General features: G+C 41.4%; 1 pseudogene; it reads left to right on the top strand.

The window, feature by feature from the left end:
- Positions 1 to 7,468: 7,468 nt before the first annotated feature.
- Positions 7,469 to 8,074, top strand: part of LOC138174660 (serine/arginine-rich splicing factor 2 pseudogene) — a 1,088-nt pseudogene continuing 482 nt past the window's right edge.

Below are 8,074 nucleotides of genomic sequence, written 5' to 3'. Positions count from 1 at the left end.
AAAATAAGTTAACAAGTAAGCTAAGGAAAATTAATCCACAGTTACTTTTTTTCAAGAAATGTATGCCTCCTTTTTCACCTTGAGTCCATATTTCAGGAGGTATGTAATGTTCTTCATCATAGGTCCTCTGAGGTCATGGTTAGTTGCTGCATTGTTTTGAGTTCTTAAGTCACAAATTTGTTTTTATTTATAATGTTGAGATGGACTAAATATGCAGAATGAGACACATGTTTTTGGACACAGTCAATATGGGGATTTGCTTTGCTTGACTATATAATTGTGACAAGGGTTATTTCATTTACAAGATCTCTTACTTCTGTTCTCTTAGGTATTAGTATGGGAAATTCATTTTTTTTCTTTGCATCTCTTATAGCTACTACAGTGTTACTCTCCTTCTGGGTTAAGTTTTAGGCATCTTTGGATCTATAGTCTTTTAATACTTTAATACTAATTGGTATCTTCTGCGATTTACCAATATCTCTCACTTTAGTTTTAGAATCGGGACTTTGTGTCAGAGCAAGTCTCTGCCCTTTTGTGTGCTTTTGGGTGGGGTGGTTGACCTCCCATCCTGTGTCACTTGGATTCCTGAACTGGTTTTCATCTCCTGGGGTTATCCCTCCACCCAGATCTTGAATGTCCAGAATCCTGTGTTTTTAGGGCCTTCTACATCATTGCCCGTACTGCTAAAATCATATGTTGAGATTCCACATCACAAAGAGTGCCAGGTATCTCGGGATGCTTAGGTGCACGGGTTCTCTCAGTCTGGGTCCTGTTATGCCATACCCTACTAGTTTCCAAGGTCTCTATCCTGGAACTTTCTGATCAATTTAGGGTTTTCTTGGGATGTGGAGCCCTTCAGGCTTAGTCCTTCATCACTGGTTATGCTGGGCAGCTTGACTTGTTTGCTTGCCTACACTGTCATTGGATTTCCTGGCACCCTAGCTGATTTGTATGTGTATGTGTGTACAGTTCAGGGCTAGAAGAAGCCATTTGTTGTAGCTTCTCATTAGATTCATTGATTACTATTTAGTCTGGTGTGAATTTCAGATTTTTTTCCTTGGATATGTATGTGGGAGTTGGATGATCTGCCTTCATTCAAGCATCCATATTGGCCAGAAAATGCTTGTTGAATGGAATAGGATTCCTGACTCGTTAGCTCCAGATCACCATTGTAAGTTAGCGGGAGAGAGAAAAGTGAAATGATCCCATGTTTCTATCCCCAACCCAGGTTAACTTCTCCTGACTCTCTCTACTCCTAATCCCTCAGCATCAATCTAGTTGGCTGTTGTAGTCTATAGTCTTATGCATATGGGAGACCCAACTGACCCATTTTAAATAAGGAGTTGAAAGGAGGAAATATCTTATGGATGTATCTTTGCTGTCCCCCAGCAATGGTGGGAGGAAGGGTTTGGATAAGGAGAAAGGAATGTAGAGGGGGAAGGAAGAGGAAAAAAAAAACCTGCCAGAGTCATTGGAATTCCCATTGCTACTGTCTGCTTTTTCCCTTCAAATCTTCCCACTTATATTTCTCCTTCCCCAATAGTCGATAGCAGTGAGAGGGAAAAGGAGGGAAAGGGAAAGAGAGGAAATATGCTATTGTTTTACCAACCTCACTCAGTCTCATCCCCAGCCCTGGTTCATATCTTCTTACTGTTCCATACTCCACTAAGACCTTCAAATTTCAAAAAACATGTATTAAGTGCTGAGGAAGACCTCCAGGATGCAAGACAACTCTTCTAAGATGGATGTTTAGAAAGCCTTAGACCTGGCAGATTTTACCAAGTAAGAAACACTGAATGTTTCTTATCTGAGGAAAAGTCTAGTTAGCCAGACTGTAAGACCACATTGTCACATGAGGAAGTTGATTGTTTTGCATTCAGTAAAACCATCTATTACTACTACTACTGCTACTATTATAACTACCACCACCACAACTACTTCTATTACTACTGCTACTATGACCACTACTACTTATATTATTACTACTATTACTATTATTCTACTACTACTACTGTTGCTGCTACTACTACTATTACTATTATCACTACTACTTTTATTACTACTCTACTACTGCTACCACTATGACTTCTATTATTGCTACTACCACCACTACTACTTTTATTACTACCACTACTACTCTACTACTACTACTACTACTACTACTACTACTGCCACCTGTACCACCATGACCACCACTACTACCACCACCACCACCACCACCACCACCACCACTACTACTACTACTACTAGACAGTTTTCAGGTTTGGAAAACACTTTAAATCCTCAATCTCATTTGATCTCCAAAAGAATTCTCTGATATAGGGCCTACAGAAATTATTGCTTTCATATTTATAGATGAGAAAACTGAGACTTGGAAAGATATTCTCAATGTCAACTGCTGCCTACCAAAGCTCCAAGAGAAACAGAATCAAATGCACATTCAATTCCTGCCTTTTCCCCCTCCCCCCATTATGGAAGGGTTTTAGAGACTTACTCTGTAAGCAGCCTCAGTTTAGTCACTTCTCTCACTCAGCTAGTAATGGTCAGAGGCAGAATCTGAATTAGGTCTTCATGATGTCAACTCCCCACACTCTTTTATTAGTCCATCATCTGTCTGTTGCAAGGTGAGCAGTTTTCTTTATCCTCTGGAAACATGGTTGATCATTTAATTGATCAGAGGTCTTTGGCCTTTTGTAATTGTTTTCATGATACTGATATTGTAGTGTAGATTTTTCTTCTAGTCCTACTCAGTTCACTCTGCATCAGTTCATTCAAGTCTTCCCAGGTTTCTCTGAAACAACCTTTTTCTTCATTGCCTACATTACAATTGCATTCCATTGCATTAATGTACTGTAATTTGTCTAGCCCTTCCCCAATTGATAGGCACCTCCTTGGTTTCTAGCTGTTTTTTCATTTATCTTGGGTTTCAATTCCCCACCCCCAGCAATGGTCTCATTCCGTTTTTGATCTTTTTCTTGCCCCCTGCATAGCTCTGAAAACAAACCAACCAATAACTCTTTGCCATCCTGGACATTCATTGCCAGTTTCATTACATTTGCAATGCTATTATTCTTTGTGCTTTTCTTGCATGACAATGCTATTCTTGTATATTCATCCATCATTGCATGCTCTTGCTACCAGGTCCTATATACGTCTTTTTAAAAAATCCAAATTGCATATATATATATATATATATATATACATATATATATACACACACACATATACACACATATAATATAGTAAATAATGGAGTTTAAAAATGAAAATAAATAGATCTCCTAACTTCAAATCCAGTGCCATGTTGTTTCCTATGCAGATTTTTCTCTATTTGACTTTTCTAAATAGTATGGAGGGAAGCACGGTGGTACAGTGGATAGAATGTCAGGCCTAAAGTCTGGAAGACTAATCTCCCTGAGTTCAAATCTGGCTTCAAACAATTATTAGTTGTGTGACCCTGGACAAGACGCTTCACCCTGTTTGCCTCAGTTTCCTCATCTGTAAAATGTATTGTAGAAGGAAATGGCAAACCAGTCCAGTCTCTTTGCCATTTAAACCCCAAATGGGGGTCACAAAGAATCAGACACAACTGAAAAACAATTGAACAATAAAAAATAGTATGGACTCATATAAATGTTGCCCAAAAGTTTACACAGGAAGTGTCCAGTGTAATTATGACATCCCTTATCTTGCCCTTATTACTGGGGGAGGGCAATGGGAGTCTGATAGAAGGAGTTGATATTATCTTCCACCTGGTTAAGGTATCTTGCCTTTCACTGTAACTATGTTCCCCACCCCAACCATGGCCAGGCCCATATTTACTGCTTTTATTCAAACCTGAGCCCCTATGCTATAAATCTCTGTTATTTCAAACCAGATGACACATGAATCTGAAGCAAAAAGCATTTAACAAAGCTGAATAGCAGGTAACAAAAAGAAACTTTTTTGAGTCAGGTAGGAAGTGTTCTCAATGTCGACTGCTGCCTCCTAAAGCTCCAAGAAAGACAGAATCAAATGCGCATTCACTTCCTGCCTTTTCCCCCTCTCCCCATTATGGAAGGGTTTTACAGACTTACTCTGTAAGCAGCCTCAGTTTAGTCACTTCTCTCAATCTGTCTAGCAGCCAATAATCAATGTTCTCATAGGAACTGGAGCTTCATGACATCAGGTCATCTGAATCTCTTTCCAATGCACTCAGAATGATGCCCCCATGACACACCAGGATCGATCTATGCTCTCAGAATGAGCTATATGTGACTGCCGTTTGTTAACACCACCACCCCCTCCCATTTCTCTGCTTGTGCCTGTACTTTTCTAAACTCTTATCTTGTGTCCCTGTTGTGAGACTTCCAATGCCTGATTTCAAAATTCTGTTCTGGGAGCCTTCCCTCAATCAGGGTTCTCATTGGATGATGTCATCACACTGTTAGTTCGTGTATAGCCTTCTGGAAGATGTGCTTCTCAGATAATTTTCCCCAATCAGCAAGTTGCATTCAGGCCAAAACGTTGTGGAAATGTGGAGTCTGTCCACAGTTACACCCCTCAATATTTGATTATTGTGAAACTTGTAATCTAGAAAAACACTTCCCAAGGGAGGGTAAAGGATGCAAGGCCAGTGGCTCAGAGAGAGGCATGGAGGAAAAGGGCCAAGGAAACTTGCCCATGATTGGCTGGTCTTTTCTATGGCCTGAAAAATAAGCCAGACTCAGAGGGGTCAAATAAAGGACCCCAAAGGGCACAAAAACAGAAGACACAAGTTTTGAACAAGAAGAAAAGATAAGTTTTAAAAGTGACACTGTACTAATAAGAGTATGATAGACACACTTGGGAAGGGCCAAGATGGCAGTTAAGCTGTCTGGAAATCACAGGACCTCTTAAAAAGAGTGAGGTCATAAACTTTTCAAGGGACATAGCATGGTTCAGAAGCCAACAGTTGGAGGAATTCCTTTAAACCTTCTAGGACAGAGCTAATTGATTTAATTGGCTTGGATAAAAGTAAAGTAGCCCCCAAATTCCAGAAAATGAGTTATCTAAACTTGCCAAGTTGAGCAAGAGCAGATAATCTAATAGGGAATGTGTTTCTTACCCAGGGAGCCAGTAACAAGTACATTACTACTATAGCTTTGTGGTCAGAAAGTCTAGAATGAGAGTAGTTATTATACTGTCTGAATACCAAATGTCCAAGAGAGAGAATGTAGGATGATGGAGGGAAGGACTGGGGAATGGATGATGAAAAAGAACCATTCTGGACACAGGCCTCAGATGCTTATACCTTGAATTAAGGGATAGGGATTCTTATTTCAAATAGGTTTATTTGGAATCAAAGAACCTGTGTTCATATCTCAGCTCTCTGGGCTACAGTTTCCTTATCTGTAAAATGGAGAGGTTCAATTGGATGTCTTTTCAGTGCTGTAACCCTCTGGGCTATGATGAGAAAACAGAGGTCCAAGGAGTTTGTTAAAAGTGATCTGCCCTAGATCATACAAGCTGTAATATACTGGGATCTATACCTACATCCTTTGACTCTGCTGCATCATGCTTCCACTCAAGAGATAAAAAGGGAAGAACCAGTCTTGAGAGAGGTCTCCAGTTTTATACCTGACTTCCTCCCGAACATTGGGAAATAGACTCTTTCTTCATTGAACTTTAGTTTCCCTATCTGCCCAAGAGCTTTTGTATAAACTCCCTGTTTCATAGACATGTCATTATTATTTATGAGCATTTATAGACAGCCCATTATACTTTCAAAGTGCTTCATAATCCCTAATTAGCTACTCAACCTAAAACCTTAGTGTGGCAGGTCAGCAGCATTGGTTCCATTTTATAGATGAGAAAACTGAGAACATGAATCATTATAAAGGCTTGCCCAAAGTTACATAGCAAACCAGAGCACAGAGAAAGCATTAGAATTCAAGAATTCTTGACTCTTGGCCAATGTACCAGACTAAAAATCTTTAAGTGGACTTTCAGATCCTGGGAGGGGAAGGCCCCAAATGGAAAGATATGCCAATGATTGCAAGAGTTGGGAGAAATTCAACTGAATTCAATTCAACATGCTTTTATTAATCCCTGTTGTATATAAGGCAATGTACCAGGTATTAGAAAGGCAAGGAAAAATTGAACAAGTATCTTACATTCTATTGGAGGAGAAGCTATAAAGATAGAGTAGGTGAGGAGACAGAGGATCATAGAATTAAGAAATGGAAAGCATCTTTGAAATAATCTAAGCTAACCCTCTCATTTGAAAAATGAGGAAACTGAGGCCCTAAGAGTAGAAGTGAGCTTCCCATTTTTTAAAGGTGGTAAATACCAGAGCTGGGATTCCATTCAATAAACATTTATTAAGCTCCTACTATGTACCAGGTACTGTACCAAGTGATGGGATAAAAAAGAGAAAAAAGACGATACCTGCCCTTAAAGAGTTTATAATCTAATGGATTCAGATTCAAGTTTTCTGATTCCAAATCTAGCATTCTTTCCAGTACTCTAGACTAAGGAGAAAATGGGAAGAACCCAGAGTAGGAAACAAAGCTATCTTATATTTTTTCTTCTAACTGGAGTGCTCAATAAACTTAAACAACACCATTCCTACATGATTTTTAAATATGATTGTAGAAAAGACCCGACAACATAGCACCAGAGGGCACACTACCAGTACATAGATCCATCACACAATCTACCCTTGGTTACTCTTTGGAACCATATATGTTATTCAACATGGTAATTCATTAATTCCTAACAATGTGCTTACTTTTGCTAGTTAGTAGAAAGTTACAATTAATTTGAAGCAAAGGCATTTAATGAAAGAACAGAGCAAGAAAAGAAGTGGTGGAATATTTCTCTTGAACCAGGGCTATACTCTCTCACATTTACACACATCGTCAGTGAGAAGAATGCAGTCTGAGTACATAACCAGAGAAGGAGCAACTCACCTCTCATGCAGGATTATTGATGTCTTTTGATGATGTCATTGTTCTGTTTCTCCAGCTCTGAAAGGTACCATTGGGTGTGTAGCCTCTGCTAGAAGTTCCATTTGTTGGGAAAAGGATTCACATGTACAAAAATATTTATAGCAGATCTTTTTGTGACCAAAAATTGGAAATTGAGGGGATGCCCATCAATTGGGGAATGGCTGAACAAGTTATGGTATATGAATGTAATGGAATACTATTGTTCCATAAGAAATGAGGAGCAAGTGGACTTTTTAAAAAAATGTGAAAAGATCAGTTACTTTTCAGGTAAGGGAGGAGGAAGGTTGTGCGACCATCTTGAGGGTCGTGAAACCGGACCAAGTTCTGCTAAATAGCGCCTTCCACCGCCGAGCTGCAGACTCCTCTGAAGAGAAAGGGTCACTGGAGACTGTTAGTAGCGGCGAACCATCGGGGTCGCTGCTGCCACCTCTAGCCCAGCGAGCGCGGGCCTTCCCAGGACGTTGATTTCTCGGCGCGCAGCCGAGCCCTCGCCGGCCATGCCTCCCCCAGACGTGGAGCGGATGACATCCCTGAAGGTAGACAATTTGACATACCGTACCTCGCCCAATACTCTGCGGCGAGTCTTTGAGAATTACGGCCGGTGGGCGATGTCTACATCCCCGGCGATCGCTACACCAAGGTGTCCCTTGGCTTCGCCTTCGTGCGCTTCCACGACAAGCGCGACGCCGAAGACACTTACAGACGCCATGGACGGCGCCGTGCTTGACGGCAGGGTGCTGCGGGTGCAAATGGCTCGCTAGGGACTCCCTTCAGAGCCGCCGAGGACCGCTGCCCTGCAGGTACGAGGGAGGCGGCTACGGACGCCGGAGCCGCAGCCCGAGGCAGCGTCGCGGCAGCCGTTCTCGAAGCAGGAGTCGCTCCAGATCCCGAAGCCGATCTCATTACAGCTGGTCCAAGTCTCGATCTCGTACTCCATCCAGATCTCGATGTACCTCCAAGTCCAGGTCAGCCCGTAGATCCAGATCCAAGTCCTCGTAGGTCTCCAGATCGCAGTCCAGGTCCAGATCCAGAAGTCCTCCACCAGTGTCGAAGAGGGAATCTAAATCTAGATCTGGATCCAAGAGCGGCTCCCCCCCCCCCCC

Source organism: Petaurus breviceps, unplaced genomic scaffold (assembly GCF_028583685.1).
Source record: "Petaurus breviceps papuanus isolate PSGF00001 unplaced genomic scaffold, PetGlider_PUasm1.0 76, whole genome shotgun sequence".
Classification (NCBI taxonomy): domain Eukaryota; kingdom Metazoa; phylum Chordata; class Mammalia; order Diprotodontia; family Petauridae; genus Petaurus; species Petaurus breviceps.
Note: the sequence above shows the minus strand (reverse complement) of the source record. Positions and strands in the feature narration are given on the sequence as shown.